The sequence below is a fragment of the Lagopus leucura genome, unplaced genomic scaffold (assembly GCF_019238085.1).
Source record: "Lagopus leucura isolate 7727_CA_CO unplaced genomic scaffold, USGS_WTPT01 Super-Scaffold_73, whole genome shotgun sequence".
NCBI lineage: Eukaryota > Metazoa > Chordata > Aves > Galliformes > Phasianidae > Lagopus > Lagopus leucura.
The window spans coordinates 90364134-90378948 of NW_024962252.1; the positions used below are offsets into that span (position 1 = coordinate 90364134).

Genomic DNA, 14815 nt, shown 5'->3' on the forward strand with positions numbered 1-14815 from the left:
CCAGTCCCAGTCCCACAAACAAAAATGTTGCTCCAGTTTCAACAGTCATGACAACAAAGGGAGGAGTAAAGCTGCAGTCTGCTCCTGACAGTTTTTCTTTTCAACTTTTTTTCTTAGTAGTTGAAGAGTCTGAGCATGCCTCACTGGCCCTGCACTCCCAGCACACGAAGCCATCTGCAGCCACCAGTCATTTGGAGCAGCCTCTCACATGCTGGCTTCCCTACGGGGAATTTCTCACAGCAGGATCAGCCGCCCTTCCAGCACATCACAGGTGTTCTCCACATGGTGTGAGCAGGTGAGAGCGTGACTTTGCCAACCCATGATGAAGTTTGGTAGCTGAAATACAAAATCCAAGTTTGGCTTGAGATCTGAATCTGGCACTCGGCTTCATCCTCTGCTCCGAGCCAAATCAAACTGCAGCACGTCATGAAATCCAAACACCACTGTGCTCTGGGTCGCTTAAGATCTGGATCCAACTACAGCCTCTGATGAGGAAGCTTCAGTCCGTGCATGGGGCCAATGTACAACATATTCCCTCATTAGGCGGTAGTACTCAAGTAACTGGAAGTTCACACCTTACAATCTGTAGGGAAGAAGCTAAAGTGCTGAGAAAGCTTTAGGGTACAGTGAAATTGCTGCTCTGTGTAGCTTAGAAAAAAACAGGAAAAAAAACACACAAGCAAGATTTATGGGTGGTTCAAGTTCTGAGGCAATACCCTTTCTACATCTTTTTTGGCTCCTTCAATCTCATATTATTAGTTTAAGAGCTGCCAGGCACAGAGAGTAGTCCACCCAGCCCACCTGTGCTTTATTGAGTTAAAAAAAAAATAAATAAATAAAACAAAAAGGAAAAGCAAAGGATGTGTTTCATACTCCTCAGGATGTGCTCCTCACTGCAGAGCCAGCTCTTCTGCAGCCACGAGCACTTGCAGGACTGCAGCGTGCCAGCTGCAGCCATCCTACTGCCCTGCTTTCACCTTCTCACTGGCACTTTCTTATTTTGAGAGGTAAGGATTTGAATTTCTGTGGTAGTGTGTCTGGCACTTCTGGCAGGAGCCCTTTGACATGGAAAAAGGCTCATCTTTCAAATGCCTGTGGCACTTTCTGTGAAAGGTGATTTTTAAAAAGCCATTTTATTTTGCTTCCTGGCAGTGATATCAAAGGAACAATCAGTGCCTGATTTGGAGCCAACAATTTATTTCCATTATAATAAACAGAAAACAATGGCATGCTGCCTTATTAGTTATTCACTTTCCAAGTCAACAAACTGAGAGGGTTGGGATGAGATCTAACCAGAGTTATGCTTTGATGTTTTCAGTTTGGAGAATTGGTCTCCTAGCCAAAACGCTGAGTGATGCCAGTTCCCGGGGGAAGGAAGGAGGGACAGAAGGAAAGGAGAGTGCCTCTGAACGCTGAGGGCATGAGGTAACTACTAGAGGGGGTGAGAAATTGTCATGGTGGTGGTTGGGTATAAGAAGACATTGGAGTGTGATTTTGGTACAGGGATATCTTATGTAAGACATGACATATGCAAAGAGCAGAGGCTGGGCTGATTTCAGCATTCTTTCTTTTTTACCACTGAGGATCTAGTTTGTTACACACTCAAGGTCTGTTACTGTACTTCAGAAGAAAAGAGCCACTTGTGTGGTGTTTGCAGTGTGTGTTGCAGAGGCTGACAGGCCCAAACCAGATGCGCACAGCAGTTCTGGTACTCATCCTTTTCTCCCAAGAGCAAGACTGTGTCTTTTAGCATTGTCACAAAAATAGTGCTTTGTACGGACTGCTGCCGAGCAAGATGAATTTCTGTATTTGTCACTTGCCTGTGTTGTTTTAATAGTGATTTCATGTTGGTGCAGTATCTCAGGAGGGGAAACTCCTCAGTGGAAAAGTAGGAAGAAAAGTGTTTTGAAACATTGGAACAGAAGAATGGAAAACTATCTCACAAATAGCTCTTGTAGGTAAGGGTAAAGTGGAAGGCGAACATCTGCTGCTTTTCTTTATAGAAAAGTCTGATCAACTTTTTTTTCTTTTTTTGGTGTCATAATGCCATCAAGCAGTAACAAACTAAAAACTCCCAATTGCCTTGAATACATTTCACCCATGTTCCTGGAACAGTCAAAATTTCTGTGTTTTTTTTTTTTTAATATATATTTTTTAAACAAAGCAGAACACCCGAATGTGGTGCAAAGCGATTGATTATTCCTTGCTTATTAATCATTCCTCCTGTGGACAAGCCATGCTGACCTTTGGGATTATTTTCTGATAAATTTGCAAACACATTAAAAATACATTTTTCTCCCACATCATTGTGAACTGCCGGAGTGATTTATAGCAGCAACCAAGTAAATAGAGACAGCAGATTATTTGCTTTAGTGGAGAACTGCCTGAGTGTTGTAGGAAGATACGTACGTGCTTCTCACCTGTAGGTTGTTATTTTAAAGGAATTTAAGGGAAGTAGGGACTTCTTTTTTAACCTGAAGAAATCACAATTTTTTTTAAAACCAAAAGAAAACTTGCCATCCTTAGGAGGAGCAAGACAAGCTGCAGCCTGATTTAAAAAGGTATTGCACAACAATCATAAACCATTATCTATGAGGTAACCAAATACAGCATTGAAAAACAGGAATACCTGTTAGGAACAAATGTCTCCTCTGAGCAAAGATGTTTAGTAGTAGGTTTGTGGTTGTCAGACTGCCTTTTAATAGCCAAACCCATACATATCACGGAGAAGAGAGTCTGAAGCAGGTGATAAGGCACAAAGGATGATGTAACACTTCATTTGGTGACAAGAATCTGCATGATGATAACAGTTTTCAGACAGTGAAGTTATCATATGAGATGTGCACCTGAGAGAGTTTCTTCAGCTAGCACTTTTCAAAAGTATCTGCCTGTAATGACCTACAGTAGCCGTAAAAGCACTCCTTGCACAGGTCAATTATCAGTGCAGAATAGCACTTTCAAATCTTGTGTGAGCAGTTTCCTCTCCTTTGAACCCTCTCATTGCCAGATGCTCAGTCACAGTCTGGCTCTCATTCTTCCAGTTCTCCCATAAATGGAAGCAAATTTCCACCAGGAGCTTCCTTGGGGGCATAAGGAAATTAGAAAAAGAATAGTCCTGGAGTCCTCTCATGTAGCTAAAAGGCCTCCAGTCAGACACTGCAGCCAATTTCTCCTTCCTGTGGTCTGTTGCAACATGATCAGCTTTTTTTTCCTAGCCTAGAAATTCTGTCTTCGTGCTTTATTCCAGCTGATCTCCCTTCACTAGTGAGGCATTTGAAACCAAGCCTTGATCCTCCTACTCACAATAACCCAAGCAACCCAGAAATTGGGCTACACTTCATGCTATTCTGCATTTTCATGCTTGCCTTCTGGATAGTTATAGGTGATGTTGAAATTCTTTCAACAGAGATGCATACTTATTCTCCTTTCTCTCCGCCAAGTTCTATTTCTCTCTTGCTCATCATTTTACCCCATCACCTGAGTCTTATTGATAGGCCCCAGATATTTCTCATGCAAGAAGTCCCTATGTTTGTAGCCATAAAGTCCCAGAGTGCATTGTCCTCCAGCATGAAGTCAACACAGGACAGTGATGGCTGTAACAAGCATGGATGCTACCTCCCCTCTTGTTAAATGGGTGTCATCCAGAAAGCCGTTACAGTGAGGGATCCCCAGCTTGAGCCATCATGTGGTGTGGAGGAGAAGATATCTAGCTAAATTAATGCCAGGAAAGAACAAGGTTGGTACGTTGTAGGGCAATAAAAGCCACCTCTAATGTCTTCTTGTTTGTTTGTCTTTTTATTTGTCCCTGCCATGAGTACAGCAAATATTCCCATTAATATGGAGTGTGAAAAGCCTCTGCTGAGATAGACACCAGTGCCTGACCTCCGAGATCTTGCAGATGAAAACAGGAAAAGGAGGTTCCTTCCACCCCACAGTCATGGAGGGCCTGGCAGCAAAGCTTTCTGGTGAGGGCCTCGAGGTCACACAGACAAACTGCTGCAGAAGTAGGAACTGAGAACAAGTCTTGTGTCTTTCACTTCAGTACGTCCTTTTGAGGCAGAGTCAGATCTTACTCCTATGAAATTGCACAGAAGGCACTGTAACTATTCTTACTGTGCATGGGCAAATGAGGGAGACATTGCCTCTTCTTCTTTCAGTCACATCAAATTTCCCTGAAATCTGTTTTATCTTACTGCCAGACAGAGCTTTTCAAATCTGCAGCCAGTGTTATTCAGTCAGGGCATGGGGGTGAAAGGCTCAGCATTAAACAGAGATTCCTTGGAGTATCTTTAAGATCTTGGATCACATAAAGCAGTCCCCTCTCATTAAAGAAAAAAAAAAGGGGGGATGGGGGGGAAGGAAAAAAAGCACACAAACTTACCATTGTTGAGTGTTTCCTTAATAGAATCAGAAACAAATTTGTGACCTTGTGGCCCAGAGGTGGGAACACCATCTATAAACTTGCCCAGACATAGAAATGCATTCTGCCTGTCAGTAGGAGTTTGCCATTGAACATGTATATAAAAAAAGCTGGTGTTACATTAAGCTAACATTTTTTAAATGCCACAGCTCACTTTATATGCTGTAAACCTTGTTAACGTTGCTAACAAAAAAGTTAAAAACTCAAAGCTATAAAAATAGGAATGCCACTGCTAACTAAATAAATAGATGTGAGAACTGAATATTCTGATACAAGTTCTGGAACAGCCCACGCGTCCAGGGAGGGAGAAAGAAAAAAACACAAACTTAAATTGCTGCTAATGTTGTAAAAGTTCCCTACAGTCAGCAAAATCATCTCCCATTGAGTGTTTGACTTAATTTCAAGTGGTTCTTGAGAATCCAAAACCATAGCTAGGATGAAGAGGATGGTCCTTTCTGAGGGCAGGGAAGGTGGCTGAGGGACTGTGCCCTCCCAGGAGCCTGGATGGGCACGGAGGGAGGGAGGGTCCCTTCTGCCTGACTCAACTACAGATTTCTAATGTTTCCTGCAAAACAGGCCACCTACGTACTCTGGCCTCTACTGTTGGCTCCAGATCCAAGTTAATAGACGCAGTTTGTGTCTGTTACATGCGATCTGGGCTGTATAGCAAATATTATTAACAGCATGGACTCTGTAGAGGTTCAAGGGCTGGAACTTCCTGGGATTACTTTTGGCGAATTTATACTCAAACTATGTATACTTGGAGTTGTTTATTGATACCTCGTTTTAACTCTGTGATGTGAAAATTGAGAGCTGCTCCTAACGTTGAGCCGGCTAAATCAGTTCTGCATAGGCTCATCAATCTGCCTAGTGATTCATTTTGTCTTCTAGGCTTTGTTCGTGAAAAACAACCTTCTTTTCCTAGTTTACTTCCTCCAGGAAGTTATGAATGAAAGACCTGAAACGATAGGATATTTACTCACATGATTGTTTACAGATTTTGGCAACACAGAAGAACACGTCTTATCTTTATGTACATACATCTAGTCAGAGATATATAGTGAAAACAAATGGGAGAGGGAAAGATTGAGCCAGAGATATTAATCCCACCTTTCTGCGAATGCACGTTATGGCTTTTTCCAAGAATAAGTTCTGTAATGTTTTTTTTTTTATCCACAATTCAATGTGTTATCAGACAGATGTGAAGCAAACTTGTGTTTACTTAAGTATTAGTTTCCTGATCCCAACACAAAACTTTATTTATGGAATTCATTGTGTTCTATAGATCAGCAGAAAAGAGAGGCAAATTGTGATCTGCATAGCATAATCCCACAAACAACAAACAGATCCTCCTCCCTAAAAGGGTCTGTAGGAAAATAGTTACATGGCAAACAGGAGGGTCAGATTGAGGATCTTCCTTTGACTCAATGAGCATTATTACGGTGTTAAGAGATGTCAGGAAGGTATCTGGGATGAGATGCATTTGTAAGATTTGTCATACATCTTGTGATCATGTCCATAATTGTAAATAATGAGTTGGCAGTGCTTGATGCACTGTTAAAATGGGCATGAGAACAAGATGTACGAACTGCAGGCTGCTGTATGTGTCTGTCAAGCGCTTGCACAAGCACATGATCATATCTCTTTAAAACCAAACTGACTGCTTTGCTCTCTCTGTGGTTCTACATTTGAAACCATCTCCATATAAGTAAACTCAGGTAAGACTGTGCAGTTTTTGTTTTTCTTCACATATATATTTCCTTTTCCTTCCTGACATCAGAAAGGCCACCTCTGGTGTAGTTAGAATCCAGTGAGGTCTGAATGTTACTTCATAAAAAAGTCACTTCTGGCGGTGAGATTTAGGAGTTTTTATCAGAGTCCAGAAAGAACTGGAAGGAGCAAATGTGAATTCTGAGAATACATATATGTTTGTGCTCGCTGTGTGGGGGCAATTTTTCTATCTAGGTCATTTCTAAATGAGACAAAATGCTCACTTTGTCAAGTCTTCAAAAGACTTCAGCTTTCAGCATCTTCCAGGGGATTACTAGATCAGAGAGCTAGTTTAGCTGCGTGTGGAGTAAAGACCTTGCTGGTTTTCAGCTGACTCTATGTGGCTTGGATTATTCTCTGTCTTTTGCAGCTAACCGTAAGGACTTTTAAGTTTACATTCTCCTTTCTCCTTATGTTCTGCTACTTCATTTATTTTTTTCTGTGGTGAGGGCTACCAATTTACCTATCTTGCTTTTGTGTACTTTCGTTTTTCTCCCTCATTTAGGTCATTTTCACGCAGACCATTTGCCACACTTCACAGTATTGTTCAGACATACCAAGCCTTTAACAGGGAGACTACAGAGCCAATAGTTCCAGCAGAGCATAACATAACTGAAGGAAAGAGCCTTTAGAGTCATGAGGAGGCTTTGTCACCAGCTCTTAGCAATGACTAAAAGAAAACAAAGCAACCCCTCCTTACACACGGCTACATTTCATTACATTTCCTGCTCAGCTCTTGATTGTCGTAGCCACCTATGGGTCAGAAATGAGGAACAGTTGGAGGATAGCATGAAGCAGTGTGCAAAGAGCTCTGTGCTCATTTTGTCTTAAATGTAGCCAAAAGGGAATATTTTAAAACCTCTGTAAATTTCTTCAACTTTCCTTCTCGATGACAGAAAAAAATACTTTGACGCTATTGTGCGTCTTATGAAGAAAAAAGTAAACTTCAGGTCTCTAGCAAAGCCTAAATATTTTCAGGTGCTGGTTCTTTTCCTACATATTGAGATTACACGCATGATTAACAACTGATAAGTGATTAAATTGATTAATGACTGAAATTAATAGTCTAGGTGGTAAGAGGGAGATGATACATTAGGGCTATATACTCTAGGAATGAGCAAACACCTACGGACAGCAGCAAAACCAAAACTAAACAGCTGTTTTGTATAACCCTCTTGAATTTCAATCAAATGTTATGAAATTGTTTGCTCTATTTGGAACAACAGCTCGGTTATCTACAAGACCCAATATATTCTGCTCACGAGAGAATGAATGGTGGGAGTTTTACCAAGAATATTTAATTTTCAAGGGATGCTGATTACAATTTGGTGAGAAGTTTTCCCTTCTAGTCCCTCCTTAATCTCAGTCCTGACAGCAGATTATTAAATTATATTTCCATGATGACATGTGGAGATACTGATTATTTTGCTCGAAGACCACACTCAAAATTGCACTGAAATTGGATGCTGTATGGGAACCATCATAATCAAGATTTCACCACTGAAGTCTAGTAACAATTTTGCAGAAGGTCATGTTGCATCTTGTCTAGGGCTTTCAAAATTAAAAATCTATTTATATATGAATTTTAAATCAAAGCACAAACATTCTGCTCTTTGATTTAAAGCACTTACGTTTCTCTCTTCACCTCAAACATGGACTGTGTTCAGTGTTCTCATTTAAATGTACACCAGCATAAGTCTTGGGAAAGATGCTTTCTTCAGCAACCAAATAGGCACTCTGTTCGTGCTGCTCAATTTGTGACATAAGAGACCAGATGAGACATGAGAATTGCAGACTGCTGAATTGTTGGCACTGTAATCCCTCCCTAGAGAGAAGCCAAGGCAAGATGTGAGTCCTGAGCTTTTCCAGTGGTATGTGTTGCTGTAGACAGTCTTTTCATCTGAGTTCCCTCTCTTCTTTGCCTCAGGAGTTTTCCAGTTGGGTTAGGCAGTACCATGTATTTCTGCATGTATGGGGTTTCTCTCTGCAGATTTTTGCCTATTCAGGCTGCAGTGCTCATGTAAAATTTTTACAAAGAATAACGTCTGCTGTTAAATATCACAGAGCAAAAATCTAGGGAAAAAAAGAGAGGAAATTCTGAATTTTTCCAGTGGATTTGTATCTAAGGAGCACTGACATCACTTACTAATTTTGCTTTTCAGATAAATACCATTCCAACTCCAGATGCAAGCCAGTTTGCAAGCAAGTTTGATGCTAAATGGGATTTTCTCGTGCATTGCAAAAAAGCCTGTGAAACGTCTGTGGTTATAAAACCAAGGTGCTTCATTTCATTTGGAAATTCTAAAGAGTGGCGTGCTGAATGTTCTCCAGGTGTTGCAGTCTTGAGTAACAATTCCACTAACTGTTAATTTATAGCACTCATTAGCCTGGAGGTAGCAGGGGAAAGGGCGGAGTCTGTCACCCTTCCTGTAGCTCAGTAGCATTTTTTGGCATGTAAGGATGCATCAGCAATGGCTTGAGTCCTACTCCGTCCTTGTAACATTGCAGTCTCTGGGTTGTTAGTTTTTCCAGTACAAATAATAGATGTAATCATGATGCTTGGATCTTTTCTGGGGAATTTTAGAAGCTTCGATCAAAATTTGCAGATATGAGCACCTTCAGCACTGCTTACTGCAGCAGGGAGTGAATCATTATCCTGGAATCTCCAGAAACTGGGTCTTCTGTCTTGATTACTTCCTCCATTCAAATACTCACACTTTACATTCTTTGGTGATAAATTTTCTTCTCATGCTTATAGTTTAGAAACCTGTAATAAAGTGATCTTGTCTGTAGTCCAGAGACATCCCTATTCCATGGAAACATTATGAAGAGCTCTTGTACTTAGGATTCATCTACTAATCATCCACTAATCATCTAGTTCATCTACTAATGTTGCTTTCTTCTCTATCAAGCTCATAGAATTTGGTATCTTCACAGCATACTGGATGGCAGATAGAAAATACTAGTTAATGCTTAACCAAGGTACTTTTCTGATTCAGTGGATGTTCAGTTACTTAAATCCAATGATATGTTACATTAGCAGAAATATATACTTATATTTGTATGTGAATGTGTAGAGACATTGTGTTCAACAGAAGGGCTCTTTGGGTCAGTGGAGAGGAAAGCCTACTCTTTATACGTCTGGCAAACTTCCATGAGTGGCTCACCCTGACTGGATAAGATTTGTTATTTGTAGAGTGGTGGCTGCCTGGAGAAATGCTGTAGCAGCAAGCTTCGCCTGTGTGTCTAGCAGCAGCCTTTATTAATTGCAGCAGTGGGTGGAAAATGCATTAGCCTCATATATTACTACAGGGGGGTTGACAGCATCCATTCTCACAGGATTTCTATATGCTCCGTATTTCTACATGGAATAATCTTCAAACTCGTCTTTTTCCATTTTTTTTTTTCCTCTTGAGACATGGCCTGCAGCACCCTTATTTCCTGCATCTTTTGCCAGTGCAGGTAGGGGTTGGGAGAACTCTGCTACCTGCCCAAGGTTTTTCATGATGCCACAAGCTGGGGTGCCGGTTGCTTTTCAGCAGTCATTTAGCAGCTGCCCTTTTGGCTGGTTTCAGGAAAAAAGAAGGAAAGAGGAGAAAATGAGAATTACCAGTAAAAGGAAAATAACATTATTCTCCCTTGAATATTTGTGGTCGTTCCTATCCATTCTCTGTCTTACCTTCCATTGAGATATCTGGAAAAATCCCTCTGTTTCAGTGCTGCCTGAGCAATTCTAGAAGTGACTTCTCACTGAAGACACAGGTAACAGCATAACCTGCCAGTGCCTTTCTTAAATAGCTGCCTATGTATGTCCTCAGCAGAAACGTTGGCAGCCAACATGTGCTAACATTTTCCTGGGTGCTGCCAATGTGAGTATGCAGGTGATACTTCAGTGGGTAGGGAGAGGTGGCAGAAGGAATAATGTAAAGAAATAATTCTGGCAGCCCTGGCTGACTGTGTCATGAAGTAAGTCTGCTGCTCCAGCACAGCTCATCTGGATGGATGGGAACCATCCTCAGAATAGCAAAGCTCAGCACTAACTTCCTCAGGAAAAAGTTGTTCATGCTGTGTACCTGTGAGGCATTTATATAGCATTACTCTGTGTAGTGCATCCTGCTGTCTGGCACTACTAGTAACAGGGAAATATTGACTTAGAAATGATCACGCCCTGCTGGTTTTGAAGGCAAAAATGTCCTCTGCCCTGTGCAAGCCTACAAATAGGGTGTTTTGATAAGTGTAGCTGAGCCTCTATTGCCTTTGAAGACAAGGATCTGTATTTTTCATCATTATTTCTGAAAGCACCCTACAGGGAAAGCACCAGAAGTCACAAAACATGCAAATCCAAAGACACTTTGCCTCTGTTTTTGGCATCCCTTAAGTCTGTCACAAGCTTGACAACCAGCATTCTTCTGCAGGTATAGATGGAAACTGTGCTTGTGATAGATAAATCTAACTTCTGTCTACCCACAGCCTAAAAGGCTTCTAGATTTTCTTATTTGAGGGGGAAAATACGGAAGCTCCTAAGTCTTGGGAGAGAGCTTCAAAATAAATGTTTGAATCTTATCACTTCCTAAATTCCGGATGTGTCCTGTGAGGGCTCCTGTACATGGGGTGGTGAGTGACAGTAATAAGTCAGAGTAAATACATGCAAAATACACTTAACTTGAAAACAAATCCTTGCACTACAGACGTTGGACTGTGATAAGAACAAATTTGGGAACACTGGTAAAGAAACCCCATGTTCATTTCAGCAAGCATTTGGGATGGCTTGCAAAACATTAGTTTGTAACTTGACCCTCCGAAGTAATATTTAACATTTCTACTTCCCGTGGTGCCATGTGCCATTTCTTAGCATAGGAAATTTGACTCTTATCTTCAGAGGCTTAATCAGGAATTTGGTTTAAGAGAAGCCTGTGCAGGTTCTCCTGCCAGCATTACTCTTTGTTTTACGAGTGCATGAGACGACCTATATGTCTTCATATTGGCTGTTTACAGCATGACTACAAAGATAAGTGGAACATGGTTAAAGCTGCTAAATTCCAGTATTCCCTCATTGCACAGGAAGTCATGAACTCTACTGAAGAAAATAAATTGGAAAGAAATGTGATATGTAGTACATCACCTCTCATAAGGGCATTTGATAATTTCAAGAAATATTGTCAATTATGAGTTCCTACGGAACTGCCTCTGTTCATAAAAACTGAACTGAAATTTTGAGTCATTCTATAAATGCTACCTGAAACAAAATGTCTCTCTTTTAAATATTTATGTTTTGTCTCTTTTGGTTTCAGAGAAGTAAAAATTTTATTTCATGAAATTCAGACTTAATGCATGTTAAAAAAGGCTAACAAAGAGAAACACTCCTCTGAACTGACTTTTTTTTTTTTTTTTAGCATTTCTCTCCTTCGGTTCTGGGAGAGGAAATTCTGCAAACCAAATGTGAACTCAGGAAAGGGAGGTACTAGCAAACTTGCTGTGCCAAAGGCAAACACAAAAGGTAAAATATAGCATCATCCAGAAGACTCCCCTCGGTCACACATCTTCACTGAAAGCCAAAGCTCTCATCTAGATCATGGGTGCTTAATGCAGTGCAGAACTCTGTTACCAAAGAACAAAAATTACTGAGAGTTTTTACAGATGAGCCTTTTAAAAAGCAGCTAATATGAAATGTTCTTTTTGTATCAAAGCATCAATGGGTGGGGTGCTTCCTTTGCGTTTTCACAGATAAAGTATTTGTTTCTTACAGTGACTCACTCAGAGATTAGCATTTAAAGAACTGAGCCAAGGTGGAAGATTTTTTCCTGCCTTTTCTAATTCATCTGCTAAACATGTTTACTTCTGGACAGCTTACATATTGAGTAGCATTTATTGTACATTATTACTATATTTTGCCTTTTCCTTTTTCTTTTTTTTTTTTTTTTTATGTTGTTTTGTGAGATTATTTTGCAGCTCAGCCTCTGGAAAGTGATTAAAAGACTGAAGTGACACCTAGTGCCCTGTTAAGTTGCTAAATCCTGCAATAGCATCTGGAAATGATATCTTCTTTTTAGGTGGATTCTTGGAAGAGAATTTAACTGTAATTCCCCCATTAACTTCCTTTCCAGTCTTATCTTCCCTTCTTCAAGAGCTGACAGGGAAAAATAAAGATGGGGTATGGGACAATTGATATGAAGCCTGTGTATGTGTAAATCTAAGTTACTGCATAGAAAAGCAAGAAAAACAAAGTTGGAACAGCACTGGGATTTATGTGATAGGAAACTTGGAAGGTTTTTGTTCCACCCCACATTTGAAGCACATAACGAGAAAATTGCAGTTGGTGAGAATCTTGATATGGGCAATGAAAAGCGGTGAGGTACAGCTCAGTTCTAGGCATGAGGATTGAAAAGGTAGGGAATAATTTTGCTGCCTTTGAAAGGCCTTAATTTAACTCATTAACAACCTACAAACAACAGCTACAGCATGGCCAACTTAGAGACAAAAGGCTTCAAAAGGAGTTAATTTTATACAAAATATGACAAAATAACACTTGCATGTTTATACTTAAGAGTTAGTAGTTAAATTTTGCCAGCACGTTTTGTGTGGATTGGGATAATGATTTCTGCAAGACTGTTACAATCTAGCTGGGAAAAACAGTGCTTCTCACGTGAGAAGGTTTATGCAATTGAAAATGCCTGGAAAAATTGTTGGTTGTAGATAAAGTTATTTGGTTATTTGGGCTAGTTAAGAAAAGGCTTAATAAATCACATTCTCTTTGCAAAATCTTGTTTGCTGTACATTGAACCCACACAAAGGTAGAACAGCTGATGTGGCTGGAAGCCATTTGGATCCCACCTCTGAAACTGTGTTAAGGATTGATATCTGAAACAGAAAACATATGGCTTTGCATCAGGATATAGGGCAGCAGCTTTCTGATCACAATGGAGGAAGTTGGGGTGTAACAGTGTTTGAGTATCTTCTCATGGTATTGCAGGGAACAGTGCCAGCTTGTTTTAACTTCTCACTTGATCTAAACGGTTCTTCAGCCTTATGACTTCATTGTCTTACTACAGGGACAGTAAAATCCCTAACATGCAGATCCCAGTATTAGCACAGCCAAACTCCATGTAAAAAAAAAAACTCACAGTAAATCAGCCTCACTGCAGCCAAACCACATGTAAAAGCAAGCTGTGAAACAGACTCAACACTGCCAAACCACATGTAAAAGCATGCTGAAAACCACCCTCCGCATAACCAAATGATGTATAAATTGGTGACAAACAACAGTCAAGGAGGGCTGCATGTTTATTGGAACAACTCAAGGCTGTGGAGAATCCCTCACACCACTCACCTTATCTCCCACCTTATGCCCAAGCAACTCCATCTTACAATGCACTCTCAAGGCTGGAATTACCAGGTAGGAGAAATGGCTCCAGCAGGAATGAATACAGCACAGTGGATTGGAGAACAATCTGCTACATATTTTAAAGGAGTGAGCAAATAATCAAGCCCAGAAAGAGCAGAGGGATAATTGGTTTTGTCTAATTCAGACAGAACTGATATTGTTGAGTTATTGCCTCTCTTACACTGTTATCCTTTCTGACTACGGAATCAGTCAGTCAAGAGACAGAATGAAGCATCTGGCTTTTGTGCTTCATCTTCCCAGCTAGAAGTGATTGAGATACAATTAAGAATCCCTTTTTCAATTTTAATACGCCATCTTAAAAATTTTTATTAGAAGAGAGGGAGAATTGTATGAGTTGAGCTACCAATTTACTGGTGCTTCACAACCTGAAACATGGAGGGCTCTAAAGGGCTTTGTGACACATTTCTTGTATTATTATTGCAGTTTGTTTCTTTTTTTTTTTTTTTTTTTTTTTTTTTTTTTTTGTGAAAAAGCTTTTTGGGGTTTTACAGCCTTTTTCTCACAATTGGTCCCAAAGCACCTCACAAGGGAGCTCAGTATCATTGCCTCCATCGTACAGCCATAAAAGCTGTAACAGGAAGACATGCAGTGACTTGCTCCACATTGTGTGGGAGGTCAGTGGCAGAACTTGGTGTAGAACCCACATCTTCTGAGCCCACGTTTCTACCTGTTCAGTATTTCTCTTAGTTATCCAGAGCAGACTTGTGTCAGAAAAGGTTGTTAACAGAAGCTGGTAGAAATGCATTTAAGGGTGTGCTCAACCAGCAGGAGTTAGTTTTGCTTTCGTCTCGCACTGTTTTGTTTCAACATGTTGTTGTTTAATATGCCATTAGGGAGTTTGGGAACTGACTTCTGCGGGATAATCCAGGATTCCCGGCCTTTGACACACAGTGTGCCTGTTGAAATCAGGGTCACAGCTTCTCCAGGTGTAAAGCAGAAGACATTTCAGAGTATACATAGTGAGAATTTAGCAAGGGGACCAAACTCGCATTCAAAACAAGGGCGGGCATTAATCTTTTAAAATCCTACTTACTTTTAAAATTTAAATTATTTAATTAATAGATTTTTCTTTATCCGTTTCCAGCTGAGCAGCCTGCCAAGAAGTCAATACACATTTTACTAAGTTCTCTAAATGCAGTATCAGACAACCTGTTTTTCTCTTATTCATTCCAGGCTCACCTCTGCAGCTGTACCCGACTGAACAATGCCAGCTAATAGAGGAG

The 14815-nt window shown here is 40.4% G+C and overlaps 1 long non-coding RNA gene across 1 annotated transcript; it reads left to right on the forward strand.

Moving 5' to 3' along the window:
* The first annotated feature begins 916 nt into the window (after positions 1 to 916).
* LOC122174872 lies at positions 917 to 14815 on the forward strand. Its single transcript, XR_006177246.1, has 3 exons — positions 917 to 1007; positions 1319 to 1425; positions 14766 to 14815. It is a non-coding gene; the product is annotated as an uncharacterized LOC122174872 (long non-coding RNA).